This window comes from Triticum aestivum, chromosome 2A, assembly GCF_018294505.1.
Source record: "Triticum aestivum cultivar Chinese Spring chromosome 2A, IWGSC CS RefSeq v2.1, whole genome shotgun sequence".
NCBI classification, from domain to species: Eukaryota; Viridiplantae; Streptophyta; class Magnoliopsida; order Poales; family Poaceae; genus Triticum; species Triticum aestivum.
The window spans coordinates 550,611,155-550,623,309 of NC_057797.1; the positions used below are offsets into that span (position 1 = coordinate 550,611,155).

General features: G+C 43.9%; 1 pseudogene; it reads right to left on the minus strand.

Moving 5' to 3' along the window:
* The window catches only part of LOC123189376 (probable RNA-dependent RNA polymerase 2), a 62,772-nt pseudogene that overhangs the window by 18,840 nt on the left and 31,777 nt on the right, over nt 1-12,155 (minus strand).

The following is a 12,155-nucleotide window of genomic DNA, read 5'->3' on the forward strand; positions in this document are numbered from 1 at the left end:
CAATAGGTAGAGATGTAAGTACGTAACATGAGGGGATATCAATCTGACATGGAAACGAACATGCTGACAAACACTTCAATAGAGATTTGAGCTCCTCTGAAAGCATTGCCAGAGCAATATAAACTCTAGATGATCGTCTTTCAGTTTCAGTATAACATATGACATTACCTTTCTCCTCTTTGGGGGAAGATAACACAATCAACCAGGTTCTTAGCGTACAAACCATGGTCATAGATAGCTTCAAGTACTCTGATGTCACTAGGATGGAGACAAGGATTTTTCGATACTGCAACTTTTCCAACAACAACTGCTGTTTTCTCTTTTCCATTATCTTCAGCAAAATATGGCTGACAATTATCCTTCTGCTCTTTGCTGTTCTTTGTAATTCTGATGTACACTTGACCGTATTCTAGTTCACCTGTTTCATCCAAACAACCATTAAGAACACGGCCTTTTGGAACATGAATCTTACATCTAGTTCTTATGTCAGTCAGCCTATTATCCTGATGGGCCTTAAGAATCATCAACAGGTAAGGCTCTAAACTTGGTTCATAGCCTTGCAGTAAAATTTTCGATGCTGTCTTTGTTTCTGCACTACCAATTTTCCCCAGAACAGAGAGAGCAACTTCTCTGTTGGTCAGCATTTCATCTAACTCACGCATATCATTCTGTTGCATAGACTCAAATATCTCATCTCTTATCCCCAAAGTTGAAAGGAGAGAGATAACTTCACGATTCATATAGCATGGTTGGGATTTGCGGGTACTTGTAATGTTAAACATCCTGCTCTTTGATTCAAATTTCTTCATACTAGGTCGCAGAGAAAGATTACGAAAGGAATCAGGGTTGACAGCAACAACTCCTTTGTAGCCATCATACCTTATTTGAAAAGCTGAAGGAGGGTTAGTATAGTCTAATCCAATTCGGCAAGCCATTTCTTTAGCAAGTCTCTCAGAGATCTTCCCGATACCATCAGAAAATATGTATTTACTGCCATCAGTTGTGACTTCAATATCTGGAATCTCTTCTACATCCCGTGGTAGGATTTCAAGTGTTTGTCTGGAGGAGCTGAACAACTGGCCCATTCTAGCCGCACACTTAGATACTGAACGAATATCTTCAAAGTTGTCCATCCACCTTCTTATATCCTCGGCCTTCAGGGAGTCATTAGAAGCAAACATCCAAACAGAACTTCCACGAAGCTAACTTGCTGAGAAGGCCAGGAATTCATACTTCTTTGGACCAATGGAAAATCCTTCTTTAAGGATGGATAAAATACGATGATATAGGCCAGTTTTCAAGGGTTGAGAAAAGAACCCTCGTCCAGTTCTAGCTGAGATAGCATCTGGAAAAAGCTTACTCCAGTCTTCGTCTACAAAAGTAACTCTAGCAAAGTCAGAAGCATACTGTTTGTGATGCTTAACCACATAATTTGATACTTCTTCCTCAGGTCCCAAGCAGTATATTTTGGATGGAGTGATGTGAATTCTGTAACACATCATTAACTTTCCTTCACCTTCAGTCTTACTAGAAAGCAAACCATCATGGCTCCTCTTCCTGCTATGAGCCTCCTGTTGGATGAATTGCAAAGGTTCATAGTATGTAAAGTCTAACTTGCTCATTTTCTCAAAAATCCTCCTTGAAATATGAACTGGTATTTCTTCAAGAGCTTTAAACAGATCAGCATTAACATCCTTGGCAACTATCTTCCCCATGTGAACAAGAGAATTGAGACGAAAAAGAACTTCATATGACACTGAACAACCACTTGGGCAGTCAACAAGGGGAACGACTTTGGACGACGGGCCAAAAAATTCCATTGAAGAAATGACCAATTCCCCTAATTCTCCTGACAAAGGCAAGCTGTTGAGAATAAATGACACCGGTGCACCTTCATCAAGTACGAGGGCAAGAGTTGAACACTTCCCAAAAGAGTGGTTGGGTGTAAAATCTAGTGCTCTGACCCAGGTAAATTTTGCATCCTCCTTGCATGCATGAAAGCGGTCATCTGAGAACCTTGAATAAACTGCAGGCCCAGAAACTATTGTGCATATCCTTGGTGCATACATGAGCTGAAACAAATAGTAAATTAACATTAGTCAAGATAATATATATTTTACTAACTTCAGAATTATAGAAAGAATTAAAAGAGTGTTGCGCCTCACCAACTTATAGTCTAAGAAGTATGACAATCAGTAAATTCAGAAAAGTAACGGTGATGTGTATTCATCAGATAAGCTTCATATTCATTTCATTCCAATTAGTAACCACCAACTGAGATATTTATAGGAGTGGAAATAAAAGTCGCACCACTATCCATCTTACATTATGAGCTCTAACGCATAATTGCAAACCAGACCACTGTGATGGTTCTCTAGTTTACTGACTCGAGAACTTGTCAATTTTTCAGCTCGCGCAAGTATTGAGGGAGGAAGTACATCTAGAGCTTCCTTCTTCAAATTTCTACCTCGCCCTATAACCGCAACTTCTGACTTATATATAATGTACAAAGGAAAAACAGAAGTATCACAGCAACATGGTGACCAACTGTAACGCCCCGAGACCGATGTGCCAGGTGTCGTGCAGTTATTCGTTGTTGTTGTTGCGTTGTCATTGCTTGCGTGTCATGCATTTCATATCATGTCATCATGCGCATTTCATTTGCATACGTGTTCGTCTCTTGCATCCGAGCATTTTACCCGTTGTCCGTTTTGCATTCCGGCGATCCGTTCTCCTCCGGTGGTCATTTCTACCTTCCTCTTGTGTGTGGGGGTTAAACATTTCCGGATTGGACCGAGATTTTTCATGCGGCCTTGGTTTACTCCCGGTAGACCGCCTGTCAAGTTTCGTATCATTTGGACTTCGTTTGATGCTCCAACGGTTAACCGAGGGACCGAAAAGGCCTCGTGTGTGTTGCAGCCCAACACCCCTCCAATTTGGCCCAAAACCCACCAAACTCTGCTCCATCGTCTCGGTCGTTCGATCACGATCGCATGGCCGAAAACCGCACCTCATTTGGACTCTCCTAGCTCCACTTATGCCTATTTATACCCCCCTCCATTTCGGATCTCGTCTTCCTCCTCCAAACCCTAAAAAAAGAAACAGATCCATCTTCCCCCGCGCCGGGCCGGACGTGTCCGCCCGCGCCGGACGTTGTCCGCCCCGCCGCCGCACCCACTCACGCGCCGCCACGTGGGCCAAAATGCTGTTAGAAGGAGGCATCGTGAGTTAAATTGCAGATCCGTTAGCTCATCATTGACTTTTGTCATTTTTGCCATGATTGTTGTGTGCATGATATGCGTGTACCCCTTTGGGATGAATTGTTAAGCATGTTGTCTTCTTTCCAGAGGTGCCACCCATGCATTTTTAAGATGTGTGTGGTGTCTTGTGCAAGCTTGCAAAGAGGGGTACCTGAGATTGCTGATTTCAGGGACTTAGTGATTTTCACTAAGTGTGGGATATTTTAGTTCATGATGCCATGTGTCCAGCTTGTTTCCTAGTGATCCGTGCCTCTTTTGAGGATGATCAGTAAGGGAGTTTTGATATTTATGTTGTGCTCTATCCATCCGTGTCTTTACTTGTTATGTTGGAGCACCCTAGGTTGATTCAATCGAGCTCTACTTTTGCATCGTTGTTAATTTGGGGAGATCGTGAACTCTTTTGCGATTTTGCCGGTGCTATTGTTAGTGATCCATGCATGCTATGCCATTGTTCTTGCCATGTCTAGCTAGCTTTTTGTGCCTTCTCTATGGATATATGCTTGCCTTGCCATGACTTGCACCGTAGTGAGTGCATCGAGCTCGTTTACATGCCTTCGTGAGTTAAATTTCAGCATGTCTCAGTTTCCACTAAGTCTGAAACCTGATTGTGTTTCATCTATGTTCGTGTGCTCGTTAGAGTATTTTGTGAACCCTTTTGGCCCCAGGTCACTTTGGGTGTTTTGTTAAGCTTGTTGAGTAGCTCCATTCCATGTTCTTACTTGTCATGTTCAGGTTATGTTTCATGTTGTTTTGCTGCTCCGAAGAGAGCATCGTGGTCTGAAATTTCATACTAGTGTTAATTTCACTAAGTCTGAAATCTGTTTTGCTTATTCAGTTTTGCCATGCTTGTTTGAACCCCTTAATGGATGAATTTGGCTATGACTCAGTGCTAGTGATTTGTTAAGCATCTTGTGTACATCCCTGCCATGTCTTTTGTTGTCATGTTTGGTGGCTGTAGCATGTTCATTTCGTTGCATTTAGGTGCCTACTTGCTGTAAATCGCAGATCGGTTCGTTTCGTAAAACGCTTGCCATTTCCAAACCGTAGCTCCGATTCCTATGATCTTTATATCGTTTTCAAGTGATTTCATCCCCTCTATCCAGTGGCACACTTGGTTTTCCAAGTTGAGGCTAGGTTCATGCATTTCCTATCATATCTTGCATTTTGCATCCCGCATCGCATCCCGCATCTCGCATATCATACCATGTTCATGTGTTGGTTGTTTACTATGTTGTGTGCTTCTTTTCCGGTGTTTGCTTCTTCGGGTTGGATCCGGTAACGTTGAGTTTGTGAGGATCCGTTCGACTACGTCCGTTGTCTTCTTCATGGACTCGTACTTCTTCCTTGCGGGATTTCAGGCAAGATGATCATACCCTCGAAATCACTACTATCTTTGATATGCTAGTTTGCTCGCTCTTTTGCTATGCCAATGCTACAATGCCTACCACTTGCTTGTTAGCCTCCCAAATTGCCTTGTTCAACCTCTAACCCACCATGTCCTAGCAAACCGTTGATTGGCTATGTTACCGCTTTGCTCAGCCCCTCTTATAGCGTTGTTAGTTGCAGGTGAAGATTGAAGTTTGTTCCTTGTTGGAACATGGAGATCGTTCCTTATTGGAACATTGTTTACTTGTTGGGATATCACTATATATCGTATTTAATTAATGCATCTATATACTTGGTAAAGGGTGGAAGGCTCGGCCTTATGCCTGGTGTTTTGTTCCACTCTTGCCGCCCTAGTTTCCGTCATATCGGTGTTATGTTCCCGGATTTTGCGTCCCTTACGCGGTTGGGCTATAATGGGAACCCCTTGACAGTTCGCCTTAAGTAAAGCTTCTCCAGCAATGCCCAACATTGGTTTTACCATTTGCCTCCTAGCCTTTTCTTTCCCTTGGGTTCTGCAGACTCAAGGGTCATCTTTATTTTAGCCCCGCCCCCCGGGCTAGTGCTCCTCTGAGTGTTGGTCCGAACTAGAGCCCTGTGCAGCGCCCCCTCGGGGAAACTCGAGGTTTGGTTTTAGTTGTATGGAGAGCTCATCTAAGTGTGCCCTGAGAAAGAGATATGTGCAGCTCCTATCAAGATTTGTCGGCACATTCGGGCGGTGTTGCTGGTTTAGTTTTACCCTGTCGAAATGTCTTGTTGTACTGGGATACCGAGTCTGATCAGAACATCTCAGGTGGAGGTCTATTCTTTCGTTGACCGTGAGAGCTTGTGATGGGCTAAGTTGGGACACCCCTGCAGGGATTTGAACTTTCGAAAGCCGTGCCTGCGGTTATGGGCAGATGGGGATTTGTTAACGTCCGGTTGTAGGAAACCTGAAGTTAACCTTAATTAAAATGAATCAACCGCGTGTGTAACCGTGATGGTCTCTTTCCGGCGGAGTCCGGGAAGTGAACACGGTTGTTGGAGTTATGCTTGACGTAGGTAGTCTAGGATCACTTCTTGATCATACTTTTATCGACCGTGCTTTGCCTTCTCTTCTCGCTCTCATTTGTGTATGTTAGCCACCATATATGCTAGTCGCTTGCTGCAGCTCCACCTCATACCTTTACCTTACCCATAAGCTTAAATAGTCTTGATCGCGAGGGTGCGAGATTGCTGAGTCCCTGTGGCTCACAGATACTTCCAAAACCAGATTGCAGGTGCCGATGAGTCCGTGCAGATGACGCAACCAAGCTCAGGAGGAGCTCGATGAAGATCTTGTCCTTTGTGTTGTTTCGTTCTAGTTGATCAGTAGTGGAGCCCAGTTGGGGTCGATCGGGGACCTTTGTCGCATTTGGGGTTCTTCTTTTATTTTGGTTCCGTAGCCAGACCATGAGTGTATTTGGTTGATGTAATGCTTTATTCATGTAATTGTGTGAAGTGGCGATTGTAAGCCAACTATGTATCCTTTTCCTTATTATATTACATGGGTTGTGTGAAGATTACCTCACTTGCGACATATGCCTTCAATGCGATTATGCCTCTAAGTCATGCCTCGACACGTGGGAGATATAGTCGCATCGAGGGTGTTACAAGTTGGTATCAGAGCCTTCCCCGACCTTAGGAGCCCCCATTGCTTGATCGTTTTTAGCAGCCGAGTTGTGTCTAGAAAAATGTTTTGAGTCCTTAGGAATTATATATCGGAGAGCTTAGGAATTCTTTTTACTTCCCAGTCTCCTCATCGCTCTGGTAAGGCATCCTGACGTAGAGTTTTGACTCTTCTCTTCTCAAATTTCACAAAAAAAAAATTTAGGATCACGCGAGTATCTTGGATTTGTTCCGATGGCTTATGATGAGAATACTGTCTTGGTGCCTCCTGTCAGGGGTTTAGTGGAAGTGTCCCGGGGAGTTGAGCTCTGAGGTGTTGTCATCATAATTTTATCGTTGCAATTCTGGAATACTTGAGATATGTGCGCGACATCGAAAATCTCCTTTATGCAGTTCATTGGTGAGATAACCTCGACGCCACCCTGTACTGGGGCGGGAGTTCGGGAGTATCGCCATAACTTGTATAACGGATGCTTTTCGAAGGTTGAGATAGATGGTTTCCGAAGGTTTCTTGGTTATGTGTTGAAGGATGGATACAACTGGATGTAGGATTTGCTAGTTTGGGTGAGATATTATGCTTCCCCTGTATCCTAAACACCTGATTGCATAACCGGGAAGTTTCGGGAGTTTCATAGGTGGGAATTCAAGTAGCTCTTAGGATATTTTTTCCGACAAATGTATGATATGAAATTGGGGTTCGACGTCTAGTGGTTCGCCTATTCACGGTCGATTTTACAGTGGTCTTGTTGCATCTTAAAGAGTCCTTGGCTATGCTGACTCGGGGACGCTTTGTATGTCATGTGCACTGCCTTGTACATGATGGTGCTGTACGATTGAGCCCGTGTAGGTTCCACCACGAAAACTTCGGACGAAATCTCTATCATATGTTTGTTCCGGCTTATTCTGCAAGCCAATCCTTTGTTTTTGTTTTGAGTTGTGGTATTCGAGTTGCTTCGAAGTCAAATGTTGATTCCATACCATCCTCAAGTGGTGTTCTCATATTCCTATGCGAATACTAATCCTTCATGATAACCGAGATTGTCATGTTAATCCTTTTTCAACCGGCGTGTTTTCTCTTCTAGTGATTCCGATCATTTCAACTCCCGCAAGATCAATTATCACTTCTTCTCAATGGTGTTTGTTTCATTCTTCCCAAGCTGCCTTTGTTTTTCCCTCCCTCCCACCCTTGTTTCTTCGAGGAACCGGATTTCTTATTCAAGTATCCATTTTATTGATGGGAAGCCTCTCCATTCTTTTCCGTCTATATTCTTACCCGGTGGTTCTCAAGAAGATGTTCTACTAGTTCGTCATTCCTCGTTCCTTTTCTTCTCCGGTGGAACCAATTCAAGCTTTTGGTGTTGATCATATCTTTTCCTCATTTCAGAAGTTTTTTAACATACCGGTGCACCTCATAATCATCCACTCTTCGCTATTCATTTGTTCCGGAGTGCTCAAGATATCTCGAAGATTCGTGTATACACTCTTCTTTCATTCAAGCTATTTCGAGGTTGTTATCTCTTTCAAGCCATTTAATTTCAACCGGTGCAATCTCTCTTTCTAATCGTTCTACGGTGTATCTTTTCAGTGGGCCCTAACCCACAGGTCTTTTCCCAGGATCTTACCTGACTCTTCTTATTTTCTCGGAGATATTCTCAAATTCTTTTCGAAGTTTGACGTAAGAACGATTTTCTTCAGTCAAGTGCCTTTCTCCAAGATCGGTTAAATTCTTTTCATCGTCGGCTCAACCTTTTTCATTCTTCGTTCCGGAGTGTCTAAATAATTCTTGGTGGTGTTTCTCATTGTCATTTGAAGACCGAAGAAGAGTTTCTCTTTAATCTTGTTCCATTCTCTTCAAGATTCGTGATTCTGTCTTGTTGCCATCCTCTCATAATAATTTGCGATTGTGAGATATTCTTTTCACTTATCCGGAGAAATTCAAGAGTCTTCTCAATTTCTTATCCGGAATCCATCTTTTCAAATATTATTTATTCTCAGCTTTCAGTTATCATTCTCCAAATTTTCCCGGTAAATCAAGTGATCTCTAATCAGCTCGTGATCTCTTCGCTCTCATGTATCTAAATTCTCTCAAGCGCCTTCGTTCATTTGCTTAATTCTTCCCGGTGTTTCTTCATATTTTAATCGTTCTTTTTCAATTCTTACGGTGGTTCGCTCAAGATTCTTCTTCCTTCATTTATCATATCAATTTATTCGTTGCTTCCTAATCCTACCGGTGGTTCGTTGAAGACCTTCTCAAGTTATCAATATCTCTCTTTAATCCTTTCCACGAGAATAAGTAATATGCCAAATCCATTGCTTGTCATCAATTTTAATTGGTGAAGGATACGCATAATGTAAATCTTATTCTTGTTTCATCGAGTTTATTCTATTCCCGTTTTTTCCGGAGTGGCTCATCATACTCATTCTTGTTTTCACTTGTTTCATCTTTTCTTTTCCGGAGTTCCAAGTTCTCTCAATTATATCATCACGGAGATCCATCTAAATCATTGCAAGGATTCACCTTGTGTCTTCAATATCTCTCTCTTTTATTCTTTGGTTACCGGAGTTTCTTCTTGGAGGTTATACATGATGGTTCATCAAGGATTTAATTCCTTCTCGAAGTGTTCATCGAGATTCTTTTTCTAAGGAGCTCAAGTATTCTTCATCTTGCAATCCGGAGTGCAAATTCTTTCTACCATATTACCGGAGGTGGTATTGTGTCATTCTTGATAATTTGAGTTCTTGTTTTACATGTTATTAAGAATGAGGTATTTTAAATCCATCAATCTTGTCATTGGAGTTATCTTGGGTTATATTTCACCTTAAGCCTTCCCTAAGGATGGTTGTTGTTATTGTGCTTATACATGACCCAAGTTCTTCTTTTATCCTCCCGGTGATATAGCCTTCTCGTCTCCTTGTTCCTATCAATCCAATTCTTTTCCCGTGAGTGGCAGGTTGTCACCTCATAATTTGAGATGTATTCCATAAGACCATATCAACCTTATTCTTTTCGTTGGTGGTTTTTCCAACAACTCCGTTCAACCCCTCTCCTAAAGATGCCTTTCCAAACTCTTTTGTGGTAGAAATTGGCATTTTATTCTCAATTCTCTTATTTCAATTATCTATCTTCTATTCTTTTGTTCCGGAGGCATTGTGATGTTCATCTTTTCAACACATCATCTCGTTTTGTCAAAGATCATGTTCTTTTCATGCCTATCCATTTTAGCCGAAGTGTTGTGTTCCTCTTTTCTAACGAAGTGCTTTCAACTTCGTTTATCTCCATTGTTTTCTTTTCTCGAGGTGGCTTATCCTCTTCTAGGTTATTCGGTTTCACTCGTTTGTCAAGAAGCAACTTAATTTTACCTCTTCTCTTTCTCTTCCGTTGTCCCTCCGGTGCCATTCTAGATCTCGGGACGAGATCCTCTCGTAGTGGTGGAGTGTTGTAACGCCCCGAGACCGATGTGCCAGGTGTCGTGCAGTTATTCGTTGTTGTTGTTGCGTTGTCATTGCTTGTGTGTCATGCATTGCATATCATGTCATCATGCGCATTTCATTTGCATACGTGTTCGTCTCTTGCATCCGAGCATTTTACCCGTTGTCCGTTTTGCATTCCGGCGATCCGTTCTCCTCTGGTGGTCATTTCTATCTTCCTCTTGTGTGTGGGGGTTAAACATTTCCGGATTGGACCGAGACTTGTCATGCGGCCTTGGTTTACTACCGGTAGACCGCCTGTCAAGTTTCGTATCATTTGGACTTCGTTTGATGCTCCAACGGTTAACCGAGGGACCGAAAAGGCCTCGTGTGTGTTGCAGCCCAACACCCCTCCAATTTGGCCCAAAACCCACCAAACTCTGCTCCATCGTCTCGGTCGTTCGATCACGATCGCGTGGCCGAAAACCGCACCTCATTTGGACTCTCCTAGCTCCACTTATGCCTATTTATACCCCCCTCCATTTCGGATCTCGTCTTCCTCCTCCAAACCCTAAAAAAAAGAAACAGATCCATCTTCCCCCGCGCCGGGCCGGACGTGTCTGCACGCGCCGGACGTTGTCCGCCCCGCCGCCGCACCCACTCACGCGCCGCCACGTGGGTCGCGCCCACATCGCCGCCGCTGGGCCCGCCAGGCCCACGGGGAGCCCCCGCGAGCCCATCTCGCATCGCCGCCGCCGCCTGTCTTCCTCGCTCTCCGGCGCCGTCCGCGGCCACCTTCGTCGGCCGGCGGCCGCCGCACCTTGCCGGCGCGCGAGCCGTGCCCCGCCGCCCTTCGCGTCGGGCGCCCGTGGCCACGGCGACCCCGGCCGCGCCGCCCCTCGCCGTCTCGTCGCCGGCCACCGCCTCCTCCATGCCCGGCCCCCTCTCCGGCGACCTCCCCGGAGCCCGGCGTCCCTTTCCTCTCCGGCGAACAGTGAACTCCGGCGCCACCTCGGGATCCGTGCCGCCAGATCCAGATCCAGTTTTGGATTCGGTTGACTTCTCTCCCCCTAACACTAATTTTCATGCCTACTTTGACTGCTCATAACTTTGCATCTATGGCTCCGTTTTGGACATATAATATATCAAAATCTTCGTCTCGACGAGTACATCATTTCATTCCATTGCATCATTTGCATTTGTGTTCATCTTGATGCCAAAAATGCTGTTAGAAGGAGGCATCGTGAGTTAAATTGCAGATCCGTTAGCTCATCATTGACTTTTGTCATTTTTGCCATGATTGTTGTGTGCATGATATGCCTGTACCCCTTTGGGATGAATTGTTAAGCATGTTGTCTTATTTCCATAGGTGCCACCCATGCATTTTTAGGATGTGTGTGGTGTCTTGTGCAAGCTTGCAAAGAGGGGTACCTGAGATTGCTGATTTCAGGGACTTAGTGATTTTCACTAAGTCTGGGATATTTTAGTTCATGATGCCATGTGTCCAGCTTGTTTCCTAGTGATCCGTGCCTCTTTTGAGGATGATCAGTAAGGGAGTTTTGATATTTATGTTGTGCTCTATCCATCCGTGTCTTTACTTGTTATGTTGGAGCATCCTAGGTTGATTCAATCGAGCTCTACTTTTGCATCGTTGTTAATTTGGGGAGATCGTGAACTCTTTTGCGATTTTGCCGGTGCTATTGTTAGTGATCCATGCATGCTATGCCATTGTTCTTGCCATGTCTAGCTAGCTTTTTGTGCCTTCTCTATGGATATATGCTTGCCTTGCCATGACTTGCACCGTAGTGAGTGCATCGAGCTCGTTTACATGCCTTCGTGAGTTAAATTTCAGCATGTCTCAGTTTCCACTAAGTCTGAAACCTGATTGTGTTTCATCTATGTTCGTGTGCTCGTTAGAGTATTTTGTGAACCCTTTTGGCCCCAGGTCACTTTGGGTGTTTTGTTAAGCTTGTTGAGTAGCTCCATGCCATGTTCTTACTTGTCATGTTCAGGTTATGTTTCATGTTGTTTTGCTGCTCCGAGGAGAGAATCGTGGTCTGAAATTTCAGACTAGTGTTAATTTCACTAGTCTGAAATATGTTTTGCTTATTCAGTTTTGCCATGCTTGTTTGAACCCCTTAATGGATGAATTTGGCTATGACTCGGTGCTAGTGATTTGTTAAGCATCTTGTGTACATCCCTGCCATGTCTTTTGTTGTCATGTTTGGTGGCTGTAGCATGTTCATTTCATTGCATTTAGGTGCCTACTTGCTGTAAATCGCAGATCGGTTCGTTTCGTAAAACGCTTGCCATTTCCAAACCGTAGCTCCGATTCCTATGATCTTTATATCGTTTTCAAGTGATTTCATCCCCTCTATCCAGTGGCACACTTGGTTTTCCAAGTTGAGGCCAGGTTCATGCATTTCCTGTCATATCTTGCATTTTGCATCCCGCATC